Source organism: Lathamus discolor, chromosome 2, assembly GCF_037157495.1.
Source record: "Lathamus discolor isolate bLatDis1 chromosome 2, bLatDis1.hap1, whole genome shotgun sequence".
Classification (NCBI taxonomy): domain Eukaryota; kingdom Metazoa; phylum Chordata; class Aves; order Psittaciformes; family Psittacidae; genus Lathamus; species Lathamus discolor.
The window spans coordinates 101,742,375-101,762,003 of record NC_088885.1 but is presented as its reverse complement, the minus strand read 5'-3'; the positions used below and the strand labels follow the sequence as shown (position 1 = coordinate 101,762,003).

Below are 19,629 nucleotides of genomic sequence, written 5' to 3'. Positions count from 1 at the left end.
AATATAGGCAAACTTCAAACAAGCATAGATGCATGGCAGGAGAAGCCAGTGTTTCACTAGCAGCAAACTAAAGTACAGCACCACTGTTCCCTTGTGCTGACAAAGTCACCAGAAGGACTGGACATTTAGTCCATTGGCAGCAGGTGGCACAAACTGGTTTGAAGCAGAAGCAATGATACAACATTGTGACATATAGGAGCAGCAAAACAGGAGTGTAAGATTAAGGTGTTATCTGTTGTTTTTAATTTTCATGACTTGCACAAATTAACAGGTTTGTAACCTATAGCTTTCAGCTCTGAATGAGGGGTCCCTAAGCTGAAAATTTCTTTGAGCCATTTTTTTCTTCACGAGAAACTTTAGCTGCTGTTTTCAAAATGGCAGATATACTATTGGAGTTCCCTGTTGCTGCTTACTGTCTCTGTGTTTATTATTTGTTTTCTCATCTCCCTATGTCTTGTGTTGTAGGGCCTGAAAATGGAGGGGAGAACTAAATGGGCACAAGATTGCTAAAGAAAAGGACAACAAATAAGTAGTGGGTTTTGTTTCGGGGGTAACAAATTACTCTACAGTAATACCAAATTAGCTAGATGATGAGATATATTTAACCAAAAAATATAATTTAAGAAGGAAGGAGTATTCCCTTCTTATTCTTCAATATGACTACTGTCTGCTACTTGGTCAAATTTTATTATTACTGTCACAAGAATGACTTAGAGAAGAGTTGTTGTAGATGACCCTGATTTATTTCCTGCAAAGATGGACACTGTCTTCTAACTCCATCGACTTTTTGTGCAAAAGAACTTTCAGACCCAGTACTGCTTCTAAGAAGAGAACTGGTAGCAAGACTTCAATTGCCAGAAGTTAATCCAGGCTCTTTGAAAGACATGGGTGCTCTTGCCGTGCTGGTGTATATTGTTATCTTAAAGATGTTAATGAAGAATGAGTTCTTGCACAAACAAACCAAACCCCAAGCTCCTTTATCTTATACCCTTCACTTATAAATAATTGCAGAACACCTTTATAATTGTACTTTTGTCTGAATATTTACAGTTCTCATTACATATTACCTCCTAGATGTCTTTCATATTCTAGGAGCTCTCATTTTGCAACTTCTAGAATAGACAATTCATAATCACATAATAAAATGCAGTTTGTGTGGGCAGACTAAAATATTTGGTTTATATATGAATATATAACCACACGGAGAGTACCATATACCAGGCACGTAGCACAACAAAATGTATTTAGATTTTAGATGGACATATACAATGTAAATTTATATTATGACTTTAATTTATAAAGAAACACTGAGTGATGAAGCATGAATATACACTGCAAACTAACTTTCCAAACCTGAAAAAAACTCTACTGAAGTGAGCAGTAGTAACATTAAATGTCTTTCAATAGTGGAACCCAAGTGATTCTGGGATACCATGGACTCGGGTGATTTTGTTATTGGGTTTTTCACAGACATTCAATAATTTTGTACAAATTTCTCAAAAGATTTCATAAATGTTAACTAATTTCCCTTGTACAGCAAATATTACATTTTTCATTATTATCTACTTCTACAGAAGAATGCAAAGGAATAAATCAACATATATATGACTTGTTCAAAGTTGAAATGAAATGATGTTGCATGGTAGAAGAGGAAAAAATTGTTATATCTTAGACAACTGATGATACTAACTTGTTCTAGTTTGTTGTAGCATTTAGTGAATGAAGGAAGAAGCTATGAGTGGTACATAATGAAAGAAATATTTTTTATTATACCTCTTGAAAATGTCTTGGCAACATTTAGCAATCTTCAGAATGAAAACTATTTCCTGCCTTGTGTAGTTGTTCCAGCCTTTGTAACTTGGGAATTCTTGATTTGCTCAGAAATAACATCAACAGTCAATTCAGATTTTAAGAAGTTCTAGGTCTTTAAAAAACGTGGAGGCCAATTTCCTACTTGTCAAGAGCCTTTTTGTCCTGTTTTGGGCCATTTTTACTATCCTTTCATCTGGCTCATTTAGCTTAGGCATCGCCAGTTCAAGGAAAATAAAACGACTAAAATTTTGGGAGTGGGAACAAAATGATCTATATAGAGGAATAAAGCTCTTAGAAGACTATGATGATACACATTAATTCATACACATTCTATCAAAGCAATGATTACACAACAATTACTGATTAACTTTTTTTTTTTTAAAGACTTAAAACCATGTTATGGTGACATAACAGTTCTCCTCCCCTTCACACATACACACACCCCCCTGATTTAATAAAAACAAACTTCTATTGCCTAATTAACCAAGATGATTATTCCAGACATTTGCATCACTTTGGCTTCTCTCTTTTGCAAGATGACAAATTACAACTTCTTCTAGACTACATTACGCTTCTATCAAAAAAGGAATCAAAACAATATCCTCACATTCAGAGCTGCCACATATATTTGCCCTGGGGATGGAAGGGCAAATGTGTCTTTTTCTGTAATTAGAATACTGGGTCATCTACTCACTGTCAGGCTAATATTTTACTGTTCTGTTCCTGACAGTATTACTAGAATCGTAATACTGACCATAATCTGGGAGATGTGTTTCAGCTAGATGGCATTTATGTTTTTCTGTCTTGCAACTGATAATTTTTCCTTGTGTGCATCCTGTAGATGATTGATTACTAAGCTAAAGCTTGTTAAATTATACTAAACTATGCCTTGGCAAAGTTATTTTCGGTCAAGCAGGCAATAACAAACAAAAATTTCATTTGAGCACTCATGTCTTAAGTAGTTTCCTCTGTCAAATAATAGCAACAAGATCTGTGGGAGAGCACTGTTTAAAATTCTAATTCAACTGTTATTGTATACTTCTGAATGCTTAAAATTATTTTTATAAGCCTGTGTATCATTAAAAACCTAATTAGAACTAATGATTCTGCCTATATATATATATATATATATATATATATAAATAAAATATACATGTTTCCTTTTCTTGTTTAGATATATGCCTGAAATACATGGATTGGAGCTGATTTGTATTTTGGATTAAGATTGCATCATCACCTGTCAAGACTTCAATACATGGAATCTGAGTGGCACATGCAAGCAATACAAAAAATACATCGTTAATCTACCTGTTGTAAGAAAAGAATAGAGAAATTAAAGGTAGAATAAGAAGTAGAAAACACAATATAGCTAACATACATATATAAAGCAGTTTAACTCAACTCCATGCAGTCACCAATATAAACATTAGTAAGGTTAATATATATAAAGCAGTTTAACTCAACTCCATGCAGTCACCAATATAAACATTAGTAAGGCTAAACAAAACATGGTATAAGATGGTATTTAGATTTTTATGGAAGTATTTGATTCAAAGATGAACAAGATTTTTTTTGTAACTCCTTGCATTATGTGAGATGTCATTTAGGTCAGTAAATGAATCTTCTCTCTCCGTTAAAAATAATTTTCAATGTCTGAATTCCTCTAATTAGGTCTTACCTAACGCCCAGAAAATATCCCTAGGATAACTCAAAGCTTTTGTCAAGTCATCCATATTCACTATTTCTGATTACTAGAAGTAAATCAGAAGTAATTCCACAAAAGATACTGGATTTACATTAATATACACACAGGATCTGAAAGAAAATGAAGCTCTATCATACTGCGTTATTTTGAGTAACACATACTAAATATCATGAAGCTTTCATTTAAATTGGATAGTAAGCATGGATCTGGAAAGCAATAAGACTTCAGGATTAGATTTATTTTTTTTTACAAATGTCTTGTTTATTCAAAATGTGGCATCTATAAAGTTGCATTACAGAATTCATCTGTGTCCTAGGTAACATTGTGAGAATTCTTTAGGAGATATTCACTGTGCTAAAATGAAATAAATACACTCCTTAATGTTCAATAAGACTGAAATGCAAAAAGGCCTGTTAAGGAAATAGTGATAAGTGCAAATTAAAATAAACATTAAATATTGTTCCAACAATAAACATGGAAATACAGAAGAGCAGTGAATGTCCTGAGTGGTGTTGCCTTAATATTAAGAAAGCATTAGTAAAATAAAATTAGAAATGACAGTGTTCTACCTTGCTGAAGAATAATTTATGTAACCTCAGCAGAAATATTTTGAACTTAACAGTATTGGTTAAACATAGAATTGCAAACAAAGTGCTGGAGCATTTTTGCAAAAGCAACTTGGTTGATATTTTGTTGTTGCCATTAAGGGCACCAGAGCCATTACTTCTATTAAAAAACTTCCTCTTAGAAATCTTTCCATTTCTGGAGCTTGTGTCTATATGAAATATTAATCTTTCTTTTTTTACTAACTCTATGTATTTTTCTTTCTTCCAGTCCATTTTTCCTCCATCCTTTTTCATTTAAATCTTTACTTCTTAATAAGGATTTTATTAATTTTTTTTTTTTTTTGGTCCTATAAGAAATCCTCAAGTTTAAGCATTCTTTTTTGTCTACAGTTTGGATGAAAGAACTGAATGTTGAAACTGTTTGCTGAAAAAGATGCCCTCAAATACCCTATTCTGACACTGTACTATCAACTGACTTTTAAGATTTATATTGCTTTTTGTTCTTAGATGTTCTTTACTTCCACAGCAGGTATTGCAGTTTGTTCCTCCTTCCCTGTGAGCAAGCCATATCCTTCCTGTGATTCACTTCTCTTTTCATTTGGCTAACACTCTGGGATGGTGAAAGAGGAAGGAAATATCCTGAAATGATATAGTATTTCAACACTGATTTTTTTTTTTTCCTAATGAAAAAAGATAATATTTATCCTATTAGTCATTTGGGCTATTACTCTTCCTCCTCCTACACTTATAAGACAGAAAAATTAAATGTAACTTTATTTGATATAACATCTGAAAACTTTTGATTTGTGACTATGGTACTTGAAAATATAAAATTCTTGTTCTCATCACATGAATGAATAATTGTACACTGACAGAATTCTGCAATACTTACTCTTGTGAATAATGCTGTTGATTTCTAAACATTCTTAATAACTGAATGTTATCAGTAGAAAAAAATATTCTGAAAGATTGATTTCTTTTTTCCCTCAACTAATACGATGGAGAGCCCTGGAAAGATATTTGTAATCAGCAAATTTAAGCCTGTGTAGTATATCACAAATGGTGAAACCATTTTAGTGTTTCCAAGCACTTGTAGAGGGAGGAGAGAGAAAGATATATTTTTCATTAAGACAAAGTGACTCTTTGTTGCTCTAGTATCACAGTGGGGATTTTCTCATAATGGCAAAATGCTCAAACAAAATTTTTTTCATTTGGTGTCTAGTGAGACTTAAGACTTCTGAGAATGTTCTTAGTGACACTTAAGGGGTGAAAAACCTCCACAGATACAGATCTGTGGTTTTAAACAGTTATAACTAGGAAAAGATATTATTGTGATAATATTTCATGCTCTAAGATTTAAATCAGTCAGAAACCCACGTGTTCAAAGGTGTATGGTGAGATTCCAACATATCTCTTAAACATTTAATTTCAGCCATTGTCTGAATGTAAGATATGACCTGATGGATTTAGCTTTGCCACTCTTGCTAAAACTAGACTGCAGCAGCACTAAAAAATTAATGAATGTGATTGTTATTACAGTTTTAGTGCGTCTCCCTCTCCTTTGTGCAAGATTTAAGGTTCATTTTGTAACATACCTGTTGCTTTACAATATTCAGTTGCTTCTCTTAATCTTATGGCTGTGTCCCAAATGTCCCATGCCTGCAAATTCACATAAAGACAATTAGAATTTTTGGTATTTCTTGCTCTCAGGCAGATCTGAAAGATTTGTATTTCTTACATTCTAGCTATTATTGTTCAGAGCAGAAAAAAAAAATAGATCAGGAAATCATTTAGAAATATATGTTTATACGCACACGGTCAATATGTTTGATAAAGTTGTGTTTCTAATCGTGTAAGGTGGATTCAACCATCTCCATGCAGTCTTGTTTCTTCATTCAGCTTCTCGTCAAGTGCTACAACTATTTCATGCTATGTCTAATAAAATAAAAAAATAAATAAAAAAATACAGAGACAGAAATATTATCAAAAAAAAAAATGCTTGGACAAATGAAGAAACAGTAGACAGTATGAAAGCCATTCTGAAGGGCATTGCAGTGTGGCAATGATTTCACAAAAAAAAGTTTGCTTTTCCTAGCTGTCTTTTATGAAGCAGACACTGTTGCTAGCATACTGTCAAAGCTTTGAGAGCAAATCTATGTAATGAAATCAATAGTTAGCTTTGTAATTCTCCCTCAGTTCTTTTTGGTAGAATTTCTGGATGGTTTATTGAAGTTCTACCAGCCATAAGCTGTTGTTGTTTTTTTTTTAAAATTATTCAGAAGCAAGTATTTGTCATTGATACCCTTCTTGTTGTTCTGACATTCACTGCCATTCATTTAATCTGTGATCTGAATAGTGCTCCTGCCTTTCTTTTAGAGACATGTGAATGGTGAAGGATCTTGTAAGTCACTATGTTAGGAGTACCAGACTTCTTTTCAAATTTTCTGTCATCTTGTGTGGCAGAAATCTAGGACTATACTTGTGGCACCTCCACATCTGTAGCTGCCTTGGATAAAATGGCTCATGTCATACCATATTGACATAGCTCCATATTATCTTCTCGCCTAAGGAGACTGAGACATGTTACTAATAAAAGTTAAAAAAAAAAAAAAAAGGAAAAGTGAAATGTGAAGTGGAAAGCAAATTTAGACCTATGAATGGTGAATTAATTGTGTCTTTTACGAGCTTCTTAGTTGTTACTTATTGCCACTTCACCAGTGTTTTCTTTTGTGTGTGTTTTTTTTTAATAAATCAGGATGATGTTATTGCCAAAAATAACTTATTAATATTAACTTACATTAATAAACCTAATTTGTTAATCATTGGTAAGAACAATTTTGTGAATGAGCAGTCTGTAAAATAGCACTGTACAGTGAATCTGGGAAACAGAATTATTGTCAGCCTGGTGACACTGCCCACAGCAGCTGTTTTTGGCACCCAGTGTGGGGCGTGAGGGGTTGAGACAATGACAGATCCGACCGGATTAATAGTCACTCGTCACAATTTTGATTTATTGGCTCTCAAAGTTTCTCTTGATCTCACAGTTTCAGAAAGTTGTACATCACTTAGAGCCGGTATTTGCTGTGTTAGTGTTTATCAAGTGTGGGGCTTGGGCTAAGGTTCTTGTTCCACTGTACTTTATGGCAATGACTTGTAATACGGGTGGGCTCCGGCAGCAGGGCAGGATGGATGTGGCAGTGGACTTGTACCTGGCCGTCCCGCTGCTCTTGACCGTCCTGGCCCTTGTCCTTGCCTCTGTCTTCGTGAGGCTGCGGGGAGCTGAGGGGGAGCGGCCGCAAGAGCCAGCGGTGGCCGAAGCAGCCCGGGAGAGCGGCCACGGGGACCAGGCAGTGGCAGGAGCAGGGCTGGAGACCTGGAAGAATGTAGCTGCTGAGCAGTGGGAGGAGGCAGCAGAGGAGCCGAGGCCCGCGGCCGAGCCCAGCCCCGCGGCAGCTGAGAGCATCCCCCGGAAGCAGCCCACCGAGCGCCAGGAAGATGCAGGAGCCCATGCATCATTTCCCATCACGGCAGAGGAGGAAGATCTGCACTCAGGAAAAGAGAAGCTGGTGGTGGGAGAGCCGGCAAGCACAGCAGCTGCACCAGCCCCAGTGACAAGTACAGCAGCATCATTTGAGAGTTCTGAAGGTTTTGAATGGCCTCTGGGACCTGCCTGCTGATTGTGATGGGGATCAGCATGTTGGCACACACACAGAGTGTGTTCTACCCATGACCATTTTGTCTGATCTCAAAAGTTAAGCAGAGTCAGGTTTGGGTCTTGTCTAGAGTCAGATGATGATATAGGAGGAGCAGGAGATTTTCCCCAAGGCTGGACAGTCGTGAGTGGCAGTATGTGTGGGACAGTATGAGAGAGTATCTAGTCCACTGGGCCCCTCCAGTGCTTTGGAAGTGTTGGAGATGGAAGGCAGCTGTATGGAGTCCTTGGCAACAAGCTGCAGAAACTGCTGAGTGGGACAGTGAATTATTTTGAGCCTGGTGGCCCCATGACACTTCAGGCCATTAGGGCAGAGATGGACTCATGATTGAGGGGTGGACTTAGCAATGGACGCTATTGACCAGGTTATTCACAAGTGTGAGCATGGCACACAGCCTCTCCTGCTCCGAGAGACTGTTACAAGAGATGGAGCCTGCCATCATGGACCAGATGGACTCAGCAGCTTTATAGGGACTGATCCATGCACTAAGATAAGAGTGCACTGAGATAAGAATGATGGTATATTGAAAATGTGGGATCTGAGCATGACGTGAATGGCATGGGATAAGGGGTGGATACTGTCCTGGGTTCAGCAGCAGCAGTCATTTTTCTCCTTGGTAGCTGGTGCAGCGCTGTGTTTTGACTTTCGGCCTGGGAACAGAGCTGATAACACAAATGTTTTAGTCTGACCAAGGACTTTCTGAGCCTCGTGCTCTGCCAGGGAGGAGGGGAGGCCGGGAGGAAGCGGAGACAGGACACCTGACCCGAACTAGCCAAAGAGGTATTCCATACCACAGCACGTCATGCCCAGGATGTAACGGGGAGTTACCCAGAAGGGCGGATGCACTGCAGGGTTGGACTAGGTATCGGTCTGTGCTTGGTCAGTTGGGGTTGGGCGAGTTATCGGTCAGCTGGTGCTGAGGTGTTGTATTCTCTTCCCTTGTTATTTCCTTTTTCATTATTATTATTGGTGGTAGCAGTAGTGATTTGTGTTATACCTTAGTTAGCTAAACTGTTCTTATCTCAACCTGTGGGAGTTGCATTCTTTTTGATTCTCCTCTCTGTCCCTCTGGGTGTAGGGGGAGGGAAAGAAGGTGGGGGAGTGAGAGAGCGACTGTGTGATTTATGGCTGACTTTGTTTAAACCAAGACAAGCATATTTACAGCAACATTGGTTTTGTGGTAAAGGTAGAACTGGCATCACGTTTACCCATTTTTGACAGTCTAGGAAAAATTTTCAGAGGCTCATTTGCTGATTGGTTTGTAAGATTCAAGCTAACACCCTTGATTCACTAGCAAAATATCTGTTCTGCTCTCCTCTCTGCCAGTGAGAAGTTGTTGGGGTTTTTCTATAGGGAAGTATAAATAAGAGTGGACTGAGGCAAGTAGAAAATTTTCTCAGCTTCTGTAAACAACATTCAGTGTAATATTGGAACAACCAAACCCAAAGCATATATGTAACACATCCTTTCAGCTGCTGAGAGTTGATTAAGCAGGTGTTTTGTAATTTATTTCAATTCTACAGACCTTTAAAAATTTATCAGAGACAATAAAATTATTTTTGAAAGCTTAATATTTCCATCCAAAAATGCAAAGTGTGGGATTTTCTATTAGTATTATAAGTGACTATTACTTTAAGAAACCAGAGAATGTAGATGTGAATTTTTTATGATTGTTAATATGGAGAAAAAATTCAGAAGAAAAGTCTAGAAGAACATAAAAGTGATAATATGAGACCAGAAGTATTTCAGGCACTGGTGTTAGATGTAATTTTGCCCTGGGTCCAGAATTTTGTTTTGTGGGTATTTCGTAAACTAATCTGGTAAAATAATTTTTTATAAGATGACAATTTTTGTAAGATTTTGTCATACTCTCTTCATACCTGTACTTCTGCACGTTTACCTTGGGTGTTTTTTGCACCTTTATTTTTAAATGGTGGTGTGTTAAATTAAAAACTCTCATAAAGTCTTTCAGTAAATGATAGCAGTAACAGTAGTGCAGTCTTCTGCAGGAAACCTACCATCACTTGTATATCTTTATCTTTCATTCAGGTTATCTACTCTGCTGTTATGTCATCTAACAACAGATATGACTGTCAGGTCTCAGACCTAAAAATATTTTGTAGCTTAGAATGTATTGTGCTAGAGTTTTCATTGTGGGTTATCAGACAGACATTGTACTATGCTATATTTAATAGAGGAAGAAAGCAATGATACAGAATGTTTGCATTTCTTATGCAATTATACTAATAAAGTGAGCAAGCTTGATTTATAACAAATAAGAAGCCTCTTGGAAGAGTCCAAATAGCACTTCTTTGCAGCTCTGTGTACATAACTCAGACTGTTGTCATATCTTGCGCTTTCTTTCTCTGTTTAAATTTCTAAATGCTAGGAAGGATTTTCATCCTGGAGCAAGGCTTGAATATAAAGCATTCTCATATAAAAAACAATTTATGTAAGGTCATAATCTCTCCCCAAGCATAGCCTATATTTCTAGTATGTGTTCTGTAGAGATTTGCTAGAGCTGAATATGAACTCTAAATCAAGAGTACTGGAAGATGATAACAAAAAGCACAGCCTCAGAGATGCATTGCTTCGTGCAGTCTTTCCTCTTTTGGGAGAGACTACCATATCCACTATTGCGAATCCAATATAGACTACAAACACTGAACATGAAAGTGCAAATAGACACTGAAGAACTTTGTTGTTTCTGCTGTCACCAGACTTTTGGGGGTGTTTGTACCCTCTGTCTTTTAATCATGGAAACAGAAAAGTTTTGTTGTTTGTCAATAACACACTCTGCTGGAAGTCCTATTCAGGACTTGGGATGTGTGACTTTCCTAGAAACCTGTTGCAGATATTTTTTATTTTTTTTTCCTTAAACCAATTACTTTAGTCAAGTAAATTCTTTCTGCCTTTTTTCCCAAAGTTTATACTGGGGATTCTGTTTCCCACTTGTTTAGTGCAAAGGCCACATAAGATCCTGCAAAGAACAAAAAATTTAAACGCACCACTTGTGCATCTAATTTTGGTTTATATGTCCTTTTCAGTATTTAGAACAAACACTTAGACTTTTAAATATGGATTTGGGTACCCCTGTAGCACATGCTTCTCCCTCCAATACTCTTGATGTCCTCAAAGAGAATTTATTTTCAAAAATGAGAGAAATTCCATTGCATGAAGGCGGCCTACAAGAAAGCTGGAGAGACACTTTTTACACAGGCAAGTCGTGCCAGCGCAAGGGGAAATGGCTTTAATCTGACAGAGAGGATATTCAGATTAGCTATTGGGAAAAAAATTTTTATAATGAGGGTGCTGAGGCACTGGAACAGGTTGCCCAGAGAAACTGTGGCTGCCCTATACCTGGCAGTATTCAAGGCCAGCTGGATGGGGCTTTGAGCAGCCTGGCTGATTCTTTGATTTTATGGTTCTATGAAATACAGCTAGAGAAAGAACATATTTTTGTCTTTCTCTCTCAAAAGTAATTAAGTCACTTGTAATTTTTTTGTCTCTTTTTCGGCTCTTGTTCGCAGAAAAAGAATTCCTGATTTACTTTTGATATATGATTTTGCAAGTAGGAGAAGGCAATTGCATTTGTGTGCAGGATAACGAAGGATGTCTATATAACACCAGTACAGACTTTATCTCCAGAATATTAGTTTTTAATGCTTCAACGTTAGAAATATATCATATATTCTCTTGTTTTCCTTTGTAACTTCTAAAGAAATACTTTCAATGCTTTAGCTAAAAAATGAAAACGACGTTTCCTATGGGACAAATTAAGATATGACATTTCACTTAATTTTTTCATTAAGAAGGAATGAATTGAATGATGAAGAAAGGAATGCAACCTATACACTTCATTCCTTCCCTCCTCTCCGGTTTAATAGTCCAAACTGCCTGAATATTTAATCACTTATGTCTTCTACAGAGTAAATAGGGATATTGTACAGAAATGCACATTATCATGTTTACACGTGTGTTTTTGAGTGATATAACTCACAGAATCACAGAATCACAGAATCACAGAATCCCAAGGGTTGGAAGGGACCTCAAAAGATCATCTAGTCCAACCCCCCTGCAAGAGCAGGGTAACCTACAGTACATCACACAGGAACTTGTCCAGGTGGGCCTTGAATATCTCCAGTGTAGGAGACTCCACAACCCCCCTGGGCAACCTGTTCCAGTGCTCTGTCACTCTTACAGTAAAGAAGTTCTTCCTGATGTTAACGTGGAACTTCCTATGCTCCAGTTTACACCCATTGCCCCTTGTCCTATCACTGGATATCACTGAAAAAAGCCTAGCTCCATCATCCTGACACCCACCCTTTACATATTTGTAAACATTGATGAGGTCACCCCTCAGTCTCCTCTTTTGCAAGCTAAAGAGACCCAGCTCCCTCAGCCTCTCCTCATAAGGGAGATGTTCCACTCCCTTAATCATCTTTGTGGCTCTGCGCTGGACTCCTTCAAGAAATTCCCTGTCCTTCTTGAACAGAGGGGCCCAGAACTGGACGCAATATTCCAGATGCGGCCTCACCAAAGCTGAGTAGAGGGGGAGGAGAACCTCTCTTGACCTACTAACCACACCCTTTCTAATGCACCCTAAGATGCCATTTGCCTTCTTGGCCGCAAGAGCACATTGCTGGCTCATGGTCATCCTCCTATCCACCAGGACCCCCAGGTCCCTTTCCCCTTCGCTACTTTCCAGCAGGTCAACCCCCAACCTGTACTGGTACATGGGGTTGTTCTTCCCCAGATGCAAGACTCTGCACTTGCCCTTGGGCAACTCCCAGGGATGACTCTTTTCATTGACTGTAGAAAGCCTAGCATGTCATTTTGGACATGACATGGTAATTTAAATGAATAGTGCCCTTTATGTGTAACGGTGAGATTATATTACACCTTAAAACAAACTGCCGTGGAGAGACAGCCTGTACTCCATGTCATAATGTACTACTTCAGCACCTTGTGGAAAATTAAATGACTTCATTCAGCCAAAATTTGTCGAGTAGGCTCTTCACTGCCGTAGCTGAAAAATAACTTTTCTCAGCCGTCCTTTTTATGGAGAGCTTCATAACATTGCTACATAAAAAAAAGCATCCCTTGGTTTCATACAAAATTTATTAAGAACTATGAAAAGCTCAAAGTGGTGGAAGGTGGTGTCAGGTTTTGAAAGCATCCCTTACAGAAAAAATAGCAATACGTGTTTCTCTGTATTTTAATTTACCTAATGCGTCAGTTAGGGAAAGAGTAAATTTGGAAGACTGAGAAAAACATAGCATTTTGAACAGTCATTCTCTTCAAGATTTATTTTCTAGGAGTGTTTTGTTTTGTATTGTTTTGTTTTGTTTTTTTAGGATTGCAGCAGACTTGTACAATTCCATTAAAACCTCTGCTCTGTAGACTAGAGGATTCACCAAAGCCTAGAAACAAAATACAATTTCGTTCTAGGAGTATTACACCCATCTCTGAATCTTGACTTTGAAAATCTGGGTTATATCTTGATCTCGCATGGAATCTTACATTGAAAGGACATCATTGAGGTTACTAGGTCACTAGGTAATTAAAAGTTAAAAAAAAATCATAAAATTTAATTCTTTGTGAGAGTTGCATGCAATTCTCCAGCTGGAATCAGATTCTCATACCTTCCCTACTATGGCTTTTGTTATTTTAATCATTACTTGGATTTCAGAACCTAAAAACATAAAAAATAAAAATCTGACAAAGATGTGAGTTTCGCGTGTTTTGGTTTGGGTTTTTTTTTTTTACAGCTTAATTCAGAATCTCCTTGTATCCCCATGAGCTGGTCAAGACTAGGACACCATGGGAAAAATGAACAGACAATCATGAAATTGAATCTTTGAAAAGTGGAAGTTACTGCTACACTCAACTGTGTTGGAGGAAGGCCAGTGCTATTAGGTGAAACACATGGGAGAGGTGAAAATCCTCTGTGTGAATGCATTTACAAACTAGTCATACATAGGAACTGAGAAAGCAAAAAAAAAAAAAAAAAAATCAAAGCACTTCTGCACAATCTTTGAAGTGTCCCAGGTGTCCAAGTGATGCAAATACTTGTGTCTCAACAAATTATTTTTTTCCAGTTGATTATTTGAAGACATATTCTGCATTTTTTTGGTTTTGCAGGAGAAGTCTCTTAACACTAATGTGACTTTTTGAAGTCTAGCTCCTTGACCAAGGCAAAGCACCAAATTTTGCCATACTTCTGGCAATAATGAGCTATTTAGTTGTTTCTTATTTTGTTTTTAAGATCTCTCAGGCGGACACTGAATCAGAAATACAGTTAAATACTTTTAATTATGTTGAGTTGAAGTAAATAAAAATTTATTCTGATAGTGGAAAATGTCTCTCAATTCCAGTGACAAAGGATGCCATTTGTGTTACTGAAAAGATGAAGGAATATTAAGATCTAGTATACTTTATTTTATATTTTTATTTATTTTTTTTTTTTTTTTAGTTTATAGAAGTGAGAATTAGAACATTATCAGTTTTCCAGTGATTTAATTTAGATTTAATTGCAGGACAGGTGCCAGCAAAATAACATACAGTAGCAGCTCTATAAGGGACTATCTGTTGCAGGCAAATCTAGGTTTTGTGGAGATTCCTAACAACATCGTATGATTTCCTTGGAGTTTCAGGTATAGAATAAAAAGAATCCAAAACTATTTGCTAATGTGATTGAGACTTGACTGAAATAAAATCTAATGTAAAGCTGGTGGAAGAAAATATCCACGTCATTTTATAAAAATTTTGATTCATGTAGTTTCACAGACCTTTTCTCACAAGAAAAGGACAATAGTTTTAATTTAGCTGAATGGTGCAAGGGCCAAAGGGAGACGGGAGCTATTAGACATTTTATTTCCCCTGCATTCCTGCCCTAGTCATAGGAAGAGAGATGCAGGCATAATTGAAGATGGCTCAAAATTAAGAGATTAATCGAGCATCAGTCTTGTGGTCACAGGTTCAAAACCCTTTCTTTTACTTCCAGGGAAGGTCATCAGCTCTTGGGAAGGAAGAGTGAATAATCTCTTTTTAAGTATGATGGGACAAATACTCTCAGAAAGTTCCCTGGTATAATTTAAGGAAAGGAAACGGGAAAAGGGAAAAGGAAAAGGCAAAAGGGAAAATAGGAATGTAAGAAAGAGATGAGAGGGAAAGTAAGAAGAGGAAGAAAGAGAAAGGAGAGGAGAGGAGAGGAGAGGAGAGGAGAGGAGAGGAGAGGAGAGGAGAGGAGAGGAGAGGAGAGGAGAGGAGAGGAGAGGAGAGGAGAGGAGGAGAGGAGAGAGGGTGATCTCAGCAGAATACTGCATAGCCCAGTGGTGGACTTTTTGCATTTTAATCAGTGTTAACTTAGTATACTCAGCATGAGTAAAAAAGAAGTTATGACCAGAGGTCCAAAAGAGGTGACTACACTGCAGTCCTGAAGATGTGAAGGGAGATGACTAGAAATTAAAACTGGGGGGGAAGAGGTGGAGGGTGGGGAGCAGGGAGGGACTGGGAGGAGAGGAGACAAAGAGTTAATATAGGGAAATAGGAAAAAAAAATTGGTTGACTTTTCTATCTTTGAAGAATTACATCGGTAGCAAGTGGAAATTTTAATTTAGAGAAAATAAGGGCAAAAGATAATCTAAGGTCTTGACTAGCAGAAGTAGAAATCTTAAGAAAACTGTAAGGGTAGAATTATGCATTCAAGCATCCCTTGTGGCTCTTAGTTAAATAAATCACTTGAATTTTACACAATGTTCACTTACTTTGGGAAAAATATAACACAAAACTTTCTACAAAACGCTTCCTTTGATTCTGTTAGGGAAAAATGGTAATAATTTCATCTTTCTCACTTCTTCAGCAAAACTTTTGTTGGTGACCTATGTTTTTCCCTCCAGTTTTTATTATACGGTTTCAGTGTGCTTTTTAAAAATGTTCATTTTTCTTTGCCATTATTCCTTTTCTTCTTGTTCTTCCAACAGATTTCATCTTATTACCATTGACTGTTCACAATGTTCCTGTTCCTCTGGTACTCTGTTATTTTCTTTGGCCATTACAAGTTTTTAAAGAAGAGTTCAGCTGCACAGAGACAGTATCAGTGTTACAAATGTGTATAGGGCAGGAACTCTACAGAGCTTTTTCTTGATCTCTTGTGTACACAGAAATGTTCTTACCGCTTCCTTAGACCCTGAAACTTCCCATATTTTGTGTGTACATCTTACTTTTCTGAAGTCTAAAAACTTAAGTTTGATGCTTGAACAGCTATGTGTCATTTCTAGCTGACGGAATAAGTATGCAAGTACAACTAGAAATGCAGTCCAGTGAAAAGTAAGAAATGCTTTAGCTCAGGCATGGCCCTACAGAAAATGATGCCCAGTGTTCTGACTTATATCTAGCCTTGTTCACTGAGATGCTGTGAGCAGATTCTCCCTGCTAGACAATCACTGAAAATACTAATTAATAGCAGCACTATGTGTGCTCCACCACTGTTGGGTGTTTTTTCCTGTTTATAGCTTTTCCACGTACTCCTTGGTGTAACACAGAGTTCAAATTTTGTGAGACAATTTAAGCAGTTTGAAATGTTTCTTCCCAATTGCTCCAAGCAGACAGAAAATATAACACAATGCTTTGGCAATATCAGGATCCTGTCTCTGTGTCAGTCTACTATAATGTATTTTAGGGCCCTTAGCTCTTTTCTGCTGTGCAGTACCTGGATCACCTTTGATAATACTTTATTATGGCAAGTGTCATTGAATGTAATCCTGGGTTTGAAGAAGAGTGAAGAATAACAATTTTAATCCATAAAAAAATTGTCATAATTATTCATGAACAACATGACGATGTTGATTTTAATTGTACTACTGATAAAGCCAACAGAAGTAAGAGGCTGGGTTTTTTTGTTTTTTGTTTTGTTTTTTTAAGGTATCTGATATTCATGTTTTCCTGAAAGAACATAATAGCAGGCAACTGAAATAGAAGACTTTGGATGATGAACGGTATTACATTTAGCTGCTGCAGTTGGCAAATCCTCACTTCCATCTGTGTACCTGACTTTTACATCAAAGACAGCAAAGATGTTAGAATGAGCACTATGTCTGCTTTCTTAGTGCTAAAGCTTAACCTAACTTCCAGGGATTCACCTCTTTGTGAACTGAAGCTTAGTGTCATTCAGCATAGCTTTGTGTGTCTGTGACTGATGAAGAAAATTCCTGATGAAGTGGAAAAAAATACAGGAAATAAAGCCAAGCAAGATAAGACAAATAAAAAATATTCAGAAGTTTAACAGGTAACAGAGAGATACTTTGGAGCTCAAAGATTCAAGAGAAAAAAATCCTGACTGGTTGGGAAAGGTTCATTGGGTCTCTCAAGAGAGCAGTTAGAGTGTGTATTAACACTGAGCTTGCTGGTCCTAGGCCTTAATGCATGTTGGCCAAGAATAACTAATTTACACTCTTAACATGTGTATCCTGGTTCAGGGTCCCTTACGGCAAAATCTACCTTAAACACAAGTACTCAGGGAGGGAGTGTTGAATAAAATTTGTATTCTGATGTACTAACTTCAGCCATTTCCTTCATATCTAACTAAATTAATATAACTGATTATGAACTACAGTATGCACAGCGTCCAGACAATCTGATGTACTTGTTTTGAGAGGAGCAAAGGAGAAGGTGGACAGATGAATGGGATTGTTTCAGTAAAATAAATAAATAAATAAATGTGAGAGATCTAGTAAAATGAGTTTGTGCTGGGTTTTTTCAATTTTTATTCCTAATAGGTCAATAGAGTTGATAATACAGTCCAAGTTAATGTATCATGGTCAAGAATGCTAGGTACTCAAGTGAATAAATTATTAATAAAATTTGTAAAGCTGTCAGCTATGCTCAGTCTCTATGACACAGGACTGTGCTTCAATCAAAGGTCTGTAAAACCTCCTTTGTCTGTAATACACATCTTGTATCAATACATTTGTTTGCATTAAAGTATTGTAGAAGATAATGAAAATATAGTGACAACTGCAAATTCTACTTTTGCTTCTCCTGAAGAGAGGAGGACATTTAGTTCTACCAAAAAGAAAAAAGTTATTAATACTCAATAGCTTCAGCAGAATAAATGGTACAAATTTTGGTCATGACACTTCTATTAGATTCACTTTGCATGTCTATACAAAGTATTACATAATGAAGTAGGGTTTCATGAGAGTGGAGTAAAGGGGAAGAATCACCTCACTTGACCTGCTGGCCATAGTCCTTGCTAAGTGTAAAGATACGTTATGGAAGTCATACAACTTGTCTGTGGTGTGACAATTGCAGGTACAGGAATTAAGGGTTCTTAAATGACATCTGTTGTTTGTGTGGATTTTTTTTATTTTATTGTGTGTTTGCACCTGAAGTGGTTTGACTTCAACAAGATTTTAAATTTGATTTCAAGAATTTCATTTGTATTCACAAGCACAAGTTGATTGGCACATACTCCCCAAGTACATACTATTTTACAATGCAAGCTTCAATAAAATGTATTTATTTTTAACTTGATCTTTGAAATCTGAAGATAGTATACCATGTCCAATGTGTAATCTGGCTTTTTATTAATGATTTTAAACCTCCTGTATTGTCTGGACACCAAAGCAGAAAAAAGTTGCAAAAGCATACACCTGTGTCTGATATGAACACATCTCTCTCTGATAAGCAAAAGCATTAGAACTACCACATCTGACAGCTGCATTAGCAATATGGTTCATGTGATTTCAATGACAAGCTAAAGGCAGTTATAAATGAAATAAAAAATGTGCAGTGAGTATTTCTGAGAAATATTGTGGAGAATGAATCATCATAATCCCCACATTTTATTTCATGAAAATATTGAAAGCGATAATTGATGCACTAATTAAATTTTCTAGTCAGAAAATTTGGTTTGGGGATAGGGTAATAGGGGGAAAGAAATTGAAACTGGAAAAAAAATTCAGAACACAGGAAAGCCAAGTTGCTACAGTCATATTTACTGAAAAAGCTGTTTTTCAGATATGAATTATTTTCCAAAAATGAAACATACAGAACACTGATAAGGGAAGGACAGGTGAGAGACAAGAAGGCGCATTTTGAAAGGCAGCAGTGTGAGATAACTCATAACTCCTCAGTGTGGGCTAGAGCTGAAGGATAGCTGACTTGACAAATAAGGAACTCCAACTTTGTGAACTAGAGTAGTGCTCTTTTCATGTCTTTCTTTTGTAGGAATATTTTAATTACACAGCCAATAATTTGTTTTACCAAAGCAAATTGTAAGACTGGGATGGGGACTTCTTTGAAACTTGCTTGGTTTAAACGGCTTTCAAACAAATGTGATATACTTGAAAAAGTTTAGTGGAAATAGTACACCTGCATAAATGATGAAGACAAACTCAGTGTAGTCTGTGGCCCAAGGGAAGTTTGGCAGGATTCATTGCTGGGATTTGTTTCCTAGACTACAGAAAGAAAGGTAAAAACTGCAAAAAGCAAAGACTTGCTTGTTATTCTGTAGAACATTCCTTCAAAAGCAGAAAAAAACTTATTGGTCATAGGCATTTCCCAGTCCCCTCTGTGAAGAGGAAAGCCATATACAGACAATCTGAACATTACAAAATGTTGTTAGTTCTCCCTCATGCTTCAGTAATTTAATGATGTTTCTTAATGTGGCAGAATTTCAGACCACTTCACAAGGTGGAGAAATATTGTAAGATATACAAATACCTATGTCTTCCATTGAGCAGAAAGGCTTAAGGAGTCTGTTCAGCACTGTGATTGAGTAATTTGTCTCATTCTCTCACACACAGACAAATAAAAACACACAGAAAAA

General features: G+C 36.9%; 1 long non-coding RNA gene across 1 annotated transcript in view; it reads left to right on the top strand.

The window, feature by feature from the left end:
• The window catches only part of LOC136008516 (uncharacterized), a 141,469-nt gene extending 138,224 nt beyond the window's left edge, over window positions 1–3,245 (top strand). The window contains exon 5 of the long non-coding RNA XR_010610119.1: window positions 2,987–3,245. This is a non-coding gene — a long non-coding RNA (uncharacterized LOC136008516). The remainder of the gene's footprint in view (window positions 1–2,986) is intronic.
• Window positions 3,246–19,629: the final 16,384 nt, after the last annotated feature.